Source organism: Monodelphis domestica, chromosome 3 (genome assembly GCF_027887165.1).
Source record: "Monodelphis domestica isolate mMonDom1 chromosome 3, mMonDom1.pri, whole genome shotgun sequence".
Taxonomy (NCBI): domain Eukaryota; kingdom Metazoa; phylum Chordata; class Mammalia; order Didelphimorphia; family Didelphidae; genus Monodelphis; species Monodelphis domestica.
Genome location: NC_077229.1, coordinates 372,855,439 through 372,868,605, shown reverse-complemented (window position 1 = coordinate 372,868,605; position 13,167 = coordinate 372,855,439). Strand labels below are relative to the sequence as shown.

General features: G+C 36.3%; 1 protein-coding gene across 3 annotated transcripts in view; it reads left to right on the top strand.

The window, feature by feature from the left end:
* BASP1 (brain abundant membrane attached signal protein 1) overlaps positions 1 to 13,167 on the top strand; it is a 74,130-nt gene that overhangs the window by 19,162 nt on the left and 41,801 nt on the right. Inside the window, exon 2 of one of the 3 annotated variants that reach the window (XM_056824274.1) lies at positions 2,940 to 3,022. The exons of 1 other annotated variant lie outside the window; for it this stretch is intronic. The gene's annotated coding sequence lies outside the window, so the exon portion shown is untranslated. Of the gene's footprint in view, positions 1 to 2,939; positions 3,027 to 13,167 lie in introns of all 3 variants that reach the window. One more of the 3 variants, XM_056824275.1, reaches the window with a different exon arrangement.

Here is a 13,167-nt window from a genome sequence, read left to right as displayed (position 1 = left end):
AAATTTTGGTGGCAGAAGGTCAGAAGCCAGATTGTAAAATATTAAAGTGACAGGAGAGAAAGTCTACCCATTGTAGGAGGAGTTTAGCTACAAAAGGTAGAAGAGTGTAGGCTGATCGCAGAGATGAAAGGATCAAGTAAGGTTTGGTTTTTTTCCCCCCAGGATGGAGGAGTCAGGGACATGTTTGTAGGTAAAAGGGAATGAGCCAGTGGACATAGATGGAAAATAAGTGATAGAGTAGGAATGACAAGAGAGCAATTTGTTGGAGGAGACTGAATAGAATGGGATCACTTGAACAGGTAGAGTGACAGGAGTGTAAGGCAGTCAGGTAACATGGGTAAAGCAGGAGATAAGAAAGAGGAAGCATAGGTTGAGTGGACTTCATTTTTTTTTTCTGTTGAATATGAGGCAAAGTTCTCAGTTGAGAGATTTGGGGGGAAGAAAGGGAAGCCATGACACATTTGAGAAGGAATGGAAAGGCTTAGAAGAGCTTTCTTTGTTGGTCAGTGGGATTTCCAGTGGGTTGAAAGGGACGTAAAGTACCATTGTCTAGCATGGGATGCTCAGAATTCCTCATATAATCAAAATATTTTAAATATTTTTATTATTAAAATAATAGCTATGAATTTCCTTAACAAATAGCATTCATCACCTTAGCCAACCCATTGTTATTTTTAATTAATTTAACCAGCATTGTAACTATCATGAAGATAAAGCACACCTTCTAGTTTCATCTCTGGAGTAAAGTATGTAGTGCTTGCAGGTAATGGAGGAAAGAAAGAAAACGGAAAAAAAATAATTTTGGTGCTATTTTCTCAGTTGTTGATTTATTACCATTCACTAGCATTGAGACTAGGTCACATACTTTAGGGCCAGCTTACCCTTGAGAAAACAACTTAAGGTTGGTGGTAAGGCGGGCATTTGAACTGGCTGATCAGCCATGGGCACGTGGTTTTTATTTGTTTCCTCTTTATTCCTTGATTTCTAATGATCACTAATAAATCCCTTAAATATATAACATTTTAATTATTGACATTAATTTTAATTTTTACAAGGTAAATGGACTGCTCACTCTTCAGGCAAACAAATTCTGATCCAAGCAATTAGAGAATCTGGGTTTATATCTTGATTCTTGTCACTTAATACCTGACCATAGGCAAGTTACTTGGTTCTTGGGCCTCACTTTTCTTCATCTGAGATATGAAGGGGTTGGATTAGATATTAGCTCCAAATCTATGATTCTTTGATAATGAAAAGCACCGCACCATTCTATCCACCCCTACTCCCTCAAACAACAGTAAAGTAGACTGCTTTTTGGAAAGTTCAGTTAGATATGTAGCAATGAACAATTCAGTGATAACCAACAGGTGGAACTATTAAAAATTCAAGAGTGATTTAGAAACAAATCTTAACATTATCTCCTAACACAGATACAAGCTTGCATATGTGCACATGTATAAACATGAAGTAAACTGTATCATGAATTTTAGTCAGTTTTTTGCTTTTCAAATGTTTTCTACTTAAGGCTTATCTTCCAAGATTTCACTTTATGTGTCCACTTAAAATGTAATTAAAAAGATCAGTGAGGTTCTCCATAATAGTCACATTTAAATTTGTGCTGACAAAATGAGGGTACAAATGTGTCTCTAGTATTTCTTATCTATTCCCTAACATAGCTTAGCATGGGCCTTCTGCCTATGTTATGGAAATTAATGTTTGGGGAATATTTCATCCAACTCAGCTATGTAGGAATGGTGGGTTCTCTTCAAGGACACACCATGGTTTCTGGCTTTTTCTTTTTGAAAGTTTTATTGATGTGTTTTGTTTTTATGTTATAAACATTTACAGATTATACTGATTTCTTGAGAGGTCTCATAACAAACTAAAACAATTATGTAAAACTGATGCCATTACAGTGACCTCCATGGAACATTTCACATCTGTAGCATTCCTTCAACTTTTATTTAAAAAAAATTAACAGAAATTAATTTTGCTCTTTCCTACTTCTCACCCCATTAGGTGAAAAAAAAGAAAAAATTGTAATAAAATTGACAGTCATTCTTTGGTTTTGTCAATCTGAATGAATCTGAACTAATAGAGTATATATTAGAACAAGTCTTTAGTCTGCACAAGGGAGATCCTTGAACTTCAGTCCTATATGTACTTTAGGGAGCAGAGGAAATGAAGGACCATCCATGTACACTAAGGAAGCTTTCTAGATACAGTAGATTTTAAGTTAGAAGAGAGAAAAATATATACTTAAGATTAGGCTTGTATCAGCTTACCCTGGTAAGGTGATCCAGAATTCTTTTAGAGTTAAGTTCCTTCTAACAATTTCAGTTCTGGGTGGAGGTGCAAATTCCAGGAGCTAGGCTAAAACCCTATTTCTAGTCAAAAGTTATTTGCATTCTGATTCTGCATTCTTTCTATGAACTAATATATTTATTATTTATCATAATTATAAAATGCATCTTTTTCTTTTTTATAAAACTGATGTTATATTTTAAATTGTTATGGTTCTGCTCCCTTCATTCTGTATCTGTTCATTTAAATCTTTCCATATCTTCTGGAAATCATCTACTTAATATGCCACAACTTATTTAGCCATTCCTTAACTGATAGGCACTTTCCTAGTTTCTAGGTTTTTTCCCCCACTATAAAAAAGATGCTATAAATATTTTTGTACCAAAAGGGTCTTTTTTCTTTATTTTGATCTCTGAGGCGTAGGTTTTCCAGAAGTGTTAGGTCAATTTTAAGCTATAAAAGTTTAAAACTATGCTGAGACATTTGGGGCCCATTATATGTCTTTAAATAAAAAAGAAGACCAGAGAAGTTTACTGTAATGCTCTTTTCCTTTTAATCTAAACTTATTTTTAGGTAAAGTTTACATGATCCTCTCTTCTTTGTTTGGTTATAAACTTCTCTTATCCTTGGGGCAGCTAGGTGAAGAAGTGGATAGAGTGCCTGGTCCGAAGTCAGGGAAGACATCTTCTGAGTTCAAATCTGACCTGATATTTAATAGGTGGGTAAGTCACTGTTTGCTTGAGTTTCCTCATCTGTAAAATAAGCTGAAGAAGGAAATTATAAATTAGTATCTTTGCCTAGATACCCCAAAATAAAAAAAAATAAAAAAAAGAGTTGGATATGAGTGAAACATGGCTTTCTATACATGACCAGGATTTTTTTAAAATTCTGGGGTGCTTACTGGATAGATGAGTATCTGATGAACTCCAATTAGTATAATCTTTCTGTTTCCAGGGAGTAACTCTACTATTAATTGCTCTCCAGTCCTGAGACATTAATAAGCAATTAGTACTAATGATTCCCACACTGTTCTTCCTTCCCAAAGTTGTAGCTCTCGAAGGAAAAAAAATCCCTTGTTTTTTGTTGGGAACTAGAATCTATTATGTTGTGGATCTCAGTTTTTGCAGTAAGTTGCTATGAATATGTCAGGAATAGATTATGGAAAAATTTCTTTCCTCTAAAGATTACAGACATAAAAATTATGATAAAGTTAAATCAAATAAATACTTATAAAGATAATATACCCATTCCAGGAATAAAGATTTTGTAAAGTTAGGCATAATATACTATTAGCCATTAAAATATCCTTCAATTGCAAAATGGGAAGAAAAACTCATTTAGTGGTTAATAGTTCTTGATGAAGCTTTTTTAGCATGACTGTCCTAATACACATATACATGCAAACTAAGCAACAATGGGAATTTTTCTTCTATGTTATGTGATGTAAATTATGTAATTTTGGCCAAATTCTTTTGGGTCTGAGTAAAGCATCTGTAGTGATTTTCCACATTTCCATTTTACTATGATGACATGGCTCAACCTTTTAGCCACTCTCTCATAACTTAAGTGTCTTTGGCCTTATTTTGAACTAAGATTATAGTGGAGAAATATTTTAATAGAAATACTAAAATTTTTATCAGACCCAAATGTCACTTTCTCAGGCTGATTCTTAGATTCAATCATTTCTGATGAATTGTGCTTTTAAACATATATTTTTGCAAAACCAAAACCAAAAACCCTACAGGCAAGCTTAATTTGGCCAGTTTAAAATAAAAGTATTATACTTGGTCTGCAATGTAGAATATATAAATATTTATATGCTTATTTTTATATATATTTAATAAAGAAAACTTCATGGGGGATACTGCCATGAAATTTTCATGTTGTAATGGTGTAGTGTTTTTAAATACATTTTGCATGGGCATTTCTGTGCTAGGAAATTAGTTGCAGATGAGAAAATGGAGGCCTAGAGAGAGATTTAATGATTTGTTCAATGTCACAGAGACAGAACTAGGATTAGAACCCTAAACAAAGGGCCACAGAGTAAAAGCTGGAAGGATACCTAGGGTCCTCTTGCTCTAAACACAGTGCTCTTTCTCAAGCTACCTAAAGATCTCTGTTTAAAAGATTAAAAACCAAGCCTTCTCCTTTTGTGAGTACAACTTTTCTTAACCTCTTAACTAATGTGACTAACATTCTTCACATTTCTACTGATAAGATGATTTTATGAGGTTGGATAGTTGGGATTTTTTATTTTTCACTTTTGAAAACTTGTTGTAGGTCAAAGGACAGGTTTTTTGGCTTAAGAAATAATAGTTACAAATTTTCTTGTAGATGAAAAGAATAGATGCATTGTTTTGTTGGTCACAGGAGCACTCAGCCTTCCTTTGCTTGGGCAGCTAGAATAAGGAATGGGGCACTGTGCTCCTGGGAGTTTCCCTTGAAAGGGCTTTAATTAAGAATGGCAATGTTGGAAGCAGTCTGCTAGTCCTCTAGGGAACCCTGACTGGTGGAACCCTGCTAGCAAGTATTTACTCATGTTAGGTTGATTGCATCTTCACAGAATAGGCGTGTTTGTGATAGTCATTGAAACAAAGTGCAATCATCATTGGAGAGTTGTTATTTAGGAATGTTAGGGAAACTTCAACATTGTAAAAACTGGCAAGGGAAGTTGCTTCCTTTGTGTTATTTCATTGTTTAAAAAGAACAGCCACTCTGTGGGGAGAAAAAACAGAATTGTACATAAATGGTTATAGGTAAGTAGCAGTAATATTGACTTCTCTTCCAAGATGATTATAAGATGAGCAAATGACTCAGTTTATTGGTAATCATGTTCTCATAAACATTTTAGATATGTTCTTGTCCATTTGTAATATTGCATTTGTATATGAAATATTTTACCTTCTTGCAATATGCTTTTTTTTTCTTAATTAGAAAGCTTCCTGGGAAGGTGTCAGTTTGCATGTTGTCAGTCACAATGAAATGGATCCACCATAACAACTTTCCTTGATTACTGAAGACAAGCAAAATATAGTGGACCCAGAGAACTGATCCTGGATTCAGTAGGCTTAGGTTCAAGTCCCTGAGCTATTCTTGCTAGCATTATAAATAGGGTGAATCATTGGGTCTCCCAAATCTGTAATTTCTTATCTGTAAAATGGGGATATTAGTATTATCTAGTAAGAAACTACTAATGAACTTCTACCCAGTTTTGGGGAGGACTGAGCAGTAGGTTAGGGTGCCATCGTTATAATTAAAACACGTTTAAAGGAAACCACCAGCAGCTAGAATCTGTTTTTTACTTTGGATGCCCATGTAAAGGATGGCTAATTATACCCATGACCAATAACACTATAATATAACCACTATAACCACTAACCAATAATCTGTTCTTTTCAGCTATATACAATTCTTAATACTTCTATGGTCAGCTTATAGGATGCCTGGTGATCCTACTTGCCAAAACAAAAAACTGCCATTATGCAGATGAGGTTATGGTGTTAGGCTTTTCTTAGTGTCTTAGTCACATTAGTTTTTCTTTCTGCTATAAGATAATATGCTTAGAGCTGGAAGGGCTCTTGGAGTCTTTTAATTCCCTCATTTTAAAGATGAGGAAACTGTGGCCCAACAAGATGGGATGAGACAGGGTAGTATAATTAGAGATTTAGAAATTCCATTAATAAAGGGAATGAGGTAAATTCTACATAGGATATAGAAATGATAGAAATAGGAGCAGTTTTAAGTTGAGCATAATTGAAACAGCAAGTTGGAAGACCGGAGTTTTAGCCTGTGGGACAAGTCATTTTATCTCTTGGTGTCCCAGATAGTAAATTGGAGAATATAATTTTGTTATAGGGGTGACTCTTGTCCTCTTCTATAGGTTGGGTATGAAGGAAAGATAAGCAACCTGCTAATTGGTCCAAGTGAACAGGGAGATATTCTAGCCAATGGTTATGTTATTCATTGGGGATGGGCAGAAAAAGAAAAGGAATCTTGGGTTTGAGAGCAAGAAGAGATTTTAGGTATTATATTGTCCAACTCCCTCATTTTACAGATGGAGAAATAGGCCTCAGAGGTTTGATGGTGTCTAAGTTCACTCTTAAAGCTGTTTGGTATTCAACAGTAGTTTAGTTCAAAATAAAGTAGGTGTAGGTCTAGAATCTTTTGTAGGCCATATCTTAACTAATGGAAAGAAACCTTGATATGCAGCCTAAACAAGGCTAGATTTCAAACCCTATTTAAATAAAGCTGCTGACGTAATTATGAGTTTCTCTTTAAAAATTAATAACAACATCTTTAGTGTCCCTTGAAAACTTGCCCGTGGAGTCCTTCAATCTGTCTCAGTAAATAGCCAACATTTCATGGAGGTATTCTAATGAAGATTATTGTGCCCACCCAATTAGGAATGTAAAGAGTTGGCCTTTCTGATTCTTTTGTGCTTTCAGTGGCATTTTATGTTGTTAGCAGCAGCAAAGTATGTTATTAATGGCAACTATATGGATTTTTGTGGATACAGTCTTCCCGAAATACACATGACTATAGTCTTCTGGTAAAATATCTTGTGTTCCTAGTTACACTAAACCAATTAATCAGATTTGTTTGTCTAACCTGGACATTGTTGGCATCCATTGACCTTTCAATCAACTGAAGGAGCAGGTACCTGGAGTTCTCATGTCAGTGCGCCAGCATTGTTCAGATGTTTACATGTCTGACAAAGTGGTGGAGAGGTGAGATGGTGTAGCTAATCTAGGAAATAGAAGATCTGCTTTCTGGTTCTTGCCTTGCCACCAAGACTCTTAGTGGATATTTTAGCTGTTTATTAGGGGTTGATTGTAGCTCCATTTACTCAATTCATGTCCTCCGAGAGGGATATAAGCATGTACAAAATTAAATTCTGAGAATCTGAAACTTTTTGCTCAAACATAGCATGGGAAAATAGGAATAGAATGTGGAATTGCCATGGTATGGTTGTCAGGTAGATGTCTTTGAGCAGGGGTCCCACGTGAGACCATGAGGCCATGTATCCAGCCGGATAGGGCACCTCTTTCATCAGTGGTCAGTGAGAGGAGCACTGTATGTGGAGGCACCACAAAGCGCAGCATTACTTATGTACAGTACTAATTCCGGTGACATAATCCTTTGTGTGGCACTTTAGAATGAGGCTCTGTGCGAAGGATTATGTGGCTGCACAATGGAAGACCTCAGCATGGTGAGTGGTGATCTGGGGGAGGGGATTCCGCACTGTGTATACTGTTGCCTGGCTAGGGTTAGATTTTGATAGTCTTGACTCTCTAGTGGTCTGAGGGACAGTGAATTGGCCCCCTGTGTAAAAAGTTTGGGGACCCCTGTTGAACTTTCTAGCCAAAGGTCCTGTACAGTCTCTTAATCTCTGTGCCTGAAGAAATGCTCTAGAAATTATACACAAGTGCATGGCTTAGGTTGTAGAAGAAGTTGCCTATAGTCTCTTATTCAAAGTCTAGCTAGGTGGCACAATATATAACCTTCATGAATTCAGATCCGGCCTCAGACAGTTAACTAGCTAACAAAAACCCTTAATCAAATGGATCTAGGATCTTATCACTGGATCCATCATCTTCAACCCTTCTGTTCTCGCTGCCTTGTCTACTTCCTACTACTTTTGCTATTGGGTATCTTCTTTGTTTATGCCTTGTGACCAGCTCCTTCTCCGTTTTTTGGATAACATCCTTTACTTATATATTTTTTTCATTAGTAGTTCTTAATGTTACCTTGTCCTCTACCTACCATGTTCCTATTCTTTGTTCTCCTGAGTGATACTCTTAGTTGAGTCAGCTTTTCTTTTTTTTAAAGGTGGAGGCTAGGGGCAACTAGGTGGCTCAATGTATTGAGAGCCAGGTCTAGAGACTGGGAGGTCCTAGGTTCAAATGTGGCCTCAGACACTTCCTAGCTGTGTGACCCTGGCCAAGTCACTTAATGCCCATTGCCTAGCCCTTGCTGCTCTTCTGCCTTAGAATCTTATGGAAAATAAGGGAAGAGAGGAAGGAAGATTAATTGATTGATAGATTGATAGATGACGTCTATAGCAGCTGAGAGCAAGTCCTGCCAGGTTGTAGTAGGCCAGAAAGGTTTTAAGTAAGAATATTTTACAAAATGTTTGTTCCTCATTGGAAGTATTAAGAAGCTCATCACAAATAAGTTGTCCACAGCTGCTAATGATTCAAAGAAAATACCTAATGATCCCCAGGCCTCAGTGGCACCTTTTCCTACAATTAATATGATAGATAATAGGTCAGTTTTAAGATAATCTATAAATTAATTTATCTGTTGGTACTCTAAACATGAAATCTTTGTCATAGGATCTTAGGGTCATAGATTTAAATTAGGAAGGGGTTTATTAACTAGCAAGTTCAATCCTCTCTTTCTTATTTCAAAGATGAGGAAACTCATCTTTCATCTTTCAAGGCAGCTAAGCAGCTCAGTTGATTGAGAGCCAGATCTAGTGCCTGGAGGTACCCAGTTCAGATGTGACCTTGAGCACTAGCAGTATGACCCTGGACAAGTCTCTTAACCCTCACACCCTCTCTCTTCTGCTTAGGGACCAATACATAATATTGATTCTAACATGGAAGGTTAGGGATATTGTGGACAATATCATAAAAATGGAGTGATATAGGTCAAAATCAGGGAGAATAAAGAAAGATTGGCAACTGAACAGATAGGAGAGGTTGAGTAAGAAAGGTAGCAGTAAGTAAGGCACAGTCATGAATTATTTCCAGGTTACAAACTTGAGTGCCTGGCAAGATGGATAAACCTACTATAGTAGTGAGAAAGTGTGGAGGAAAATTGAGATTTGAGGGATTAATGTTAAATTTGAGAAACTGAAAGGACATCCAGGAGGAGAGATGTATGCATGCAAATGGATTTCTTGACTACAGTTTGGGAAAGAGATTTTGATTATGGCTGGATTATGACTGAAGCTGTTTGAACAGATAAAGTCACTAATGGAGAGGAGGAGAAACCCAGATGAGAACTTCACCAAGGGGCCTTTAGAAGATGCCTGGTGGTTAAACAAAAGGAGATAAAGGAAAAACAGATAGTAAGATAATTGCAAGACAAGGGTTTAAAGGAAGTCAAGAATGATTCAAAACAAAATGAAGCAAGTTCAGCAAAAGCTCACATCAGCTATGTCCCAGAGTATATGCAGCTTTCTCCATCTGCTTCTTGCGAAGAGGAGTTAAGTAAATTAGTTCTCAAAGTGGACCAAGTTTGTCATTGTAATTATATATCCTTCAGTTTTATGGATTTTCAAAGAAAATTACTTTGTTGCCATTGTGTATATTTCCTTATTGTGTCTACTTTTACTTTGTATCAATGATTCTACATCTGAAGCAGATGTTTTTGTTGTGCAGTAATATTCCAAAATTCATTTAACCATTCTATAATTCATGGATTCCCATTCTGATTCCAGCTATTTGATTTACTATCATTTAACTTTTCAGTACTTTAGATAACTTTTTTAAGATTCTAAAATTGTAGGAAGACTCTTAAATGTGTAGGGACTACACTGGAGGGAGGGAGTTTATTTCTCTAGGAGTCTCCAATGGCAATGGGATCATAGATGTCTCTCTTCCTCCCTCTCCCTCTACTCTTCTCCCTCTCTTTCTCTCCTTGCCCTCTTCATCCTTCCCCCCTACTCCCCCTTTTATTCTGCAACCAGTATTACAAAGGTTAATACTATTTGTTTTCTTATTTTCCACTGATCATTATTAAATTCAGTAAATGTTCATTCAAATAAGAGAGGTTTTCACTCCAATAGAAATCATAACTTTACCACAATTATTGCAATTTTTTACCTACTTATTGTTTTATTTTAGATGAGATTTAAAAAAGTGATACCTTATGTCTTAGAATCAGTACTGTGTATTGGTTCTAAGGCAGAAGAGAAGTAAGGGCTAGGTAGTGGGCATTAAGTGACTTGTCCAAGGTCACAACTAGGAAGTGTCTGAGGTCAGATTTGAACTCAGGACTGTGAGCCTGTCTGTGAGCCTGTCTCTCAATCCACTGAGCCACCTGGCTGCCTCCTTAGATGAGTTTTTAATTCTAAATCAACTTCTTTATTTACCAGGTAGTAGATAGAGAATACAGATTAATTTTAGTAATTTGTTTGCATGAAAGCTATAGAAAAGTCTGAATACATTCTTATGAAATAGAAATTATTTAAAAAAATTATCAGTACCTCCCCTTTCCCTCTAGTATGGACCATCAAGTTATCTTTCTAAAAATTATTCCTTATTATGTCTTATGCTCATAAGTTCTATTAAGATAAGATTAACTCCTCCCTTGCCCATTTTTAAATTAAATTAAATTTACAAAACAAACTGAAAACACTCCTACTTAACACTTAAACTAAGAACATTTTAAGCAGTGGTGATAGCCAATGGAAAAACATGGAGTCTAGAGATAGAGTGTATGTGTGAGAGGAGAAGTAGGTCATTCTAGACAAATGGGCACAGCGAGTGCAGTGTAGGGAACAAAATGTAAAAGGACAATTAGGCAGGTAGGAAAGGGCCAAATTGTGAAGAAGTTTAAGTGCCAAATCTGAAGCTTGTATTTTACCAGTGAAAAGTTTGAAAAGTTTGTTTGTTGGGGGGAGGTATGACATAAAAAGAGTAGTGGCCAAGAGTCCAGCCCAAAGCCACCTAGCAATTTATTAGCCAGAGCCTAATAGTGTAAAACCCAGTCCTTTTGCTTCTCAGTTCAATTCTAAGTTCACTCCACCACTATGAAAGTAATTTGTAATTCCTTTTGATGTGAATATTGTGAAAAGCCCAGACTAATGATTTCTGAATGCCAAAAGAATACAAAGAACTCATAGTCCCATCTCTAGAGTTTGAGTGTTTGTCTAAGCAAAACAGCTGCCTTACTTCTTCCTCACATTTGTTCTGTTTATTTCTACCCTGACCTCTTAAGTTCTTAGATTCCTGGCCTTTGACTGATTGCCTCGACTTTTGACCACCTGCTTCACGCAGATCTTCTGTGAATGGCATCCTCTTTGTTTCTGATTCATTTCAACCTGTTCTGTCAGATGGTATTCGTGTACATTCTGGTTTTGACTTGCCTACTTCATTACTCAGCATCTTTGGTTCTTAAATCTACCATCTGAAGCTAAGCATGCCTCAGGATAACTGCAAGGGCATATATGTACTCTCTTAGGGTTGGGGGGCCAGTGGCATGTGAGGAAGTAGACTTATAGCTAGGAGCTCGGGAATGGAGTATATTCCAGGCACTAAAGTCTAATGCAGCCTTCTTCAGTTGTCTTCCCTCCTCATTTGCCCATGCCTAGACATGTTTATACTCTTGAAGTCTTAATCTGCTCCAGGTAGGCATCATTGTTCATCATTGTTCACTTGCCTATTGTTATGTTATTTTGTTTGAATACAGATATCTAAGGAAGTGGGACATCTCTTTTTCTGATTTCTGAGAATGGCATTTGCTCACTTCTACCAATGTTTCTAGTATTTAGCACCCATAGCTTCATAATTTCATAAATTTAGTAGTAGATAAAACCTTAGCAATCCAAACTCCTGATTATGCAGATGAGAAAATTAAGGCTCAGAGGAGGCTTATGTATTTTGTCTTCAAAGTCAAACAGGTAGTTAACTGACAGGAAGGACAGTAAGTTTTGAAGAGGTGTTTTTGGCATTTCCTGGGACTTTTAAGTCATTTTTATAAACAGGGGGATTAATCACCTTCTAGTAATGTTTGTTAGTTTATGACAAAAATACCATTTAAAAAAATCTTTCTAAATTTAATGCGTATTTGAGTGTCTATCATAGCCCTCTGTTAGGCACTGTATACATAGACATTGTCTCATAGTTAGGTCCTCAAGAAGCTTATGTTCCTGTTGGGGAGAAGACATTCAAGAATAGTACAGAATTTGTGGATGTCTGTGGCGGGTGAAATCTGAAACAACTGAGGAAACAAAGCTTTGAGCTTCTCAGTATATCAGTTTATTAAGCAAGGCACGCCAATTGCATAACAAATTGGGACCAGGCCTCCTCAGCTTGGCACTAGAGCCTGAATGATGGGGGAGGCAGATTTTTATGTATTAAAAACAAACAATTAATAGGATATAAGCTAGGATGTAAAATTAGGTAATGTGTTTTCTAATTGGAGGAAAGATTATGGACATTTCAAGTTGGGAGAGGGAGAGTGAACAGATGTAATTTTTAGAAATCAGATAAAGAGGTGTCCCACTCCCTCAAGAATCTTCAATCAAAGCAAAAAGAAAACAGTAATTGATTAACTAGAACAGTACCTGTTTTCAAATAAGATGGGTTTTGACCTAGCACTACCACTGTTTGTTTCTTTCCTAAGATGATCTGGGGGAAAAGTAAAGGAACCTCTATATCCTAAAATGATTATAGTGGCTCTTTGTGGTAGCAAAGAATTTGGAAATTGAGGGGATGCCCATCATTTGGAGAATGGTTAAGCAAGTTGTGGCAAATGATTATGATGAAATGCTATTGTGGTGTAAGAAATGATGAGCAGGCTAATTTAAAAAAGAAAAAATCTTCCATGAAATTATGGAGAGGCAAACTAGTAGAGCCAAGAGAATATTATGTAGAACTACAGAAATATTATTTGAGGAATAACTTGTGTTATGTCTACAAAGAACTGATAAACAAGATAGTTTTATATCTACATATGTCTTTTTGTCAAATGATGCCTTCTCTAGTGTGGGGAAGAAAGATAATGGGGGAATTTTGACATAACAAACATAAGCAAATTTTAAAATTAAAAAAAAAAGCATGAACTGCTTGATGTATAATTGTGGGAAAACTCCTAGCATCCATCTTTGGATATGACCTGGTTTCTGGTCTG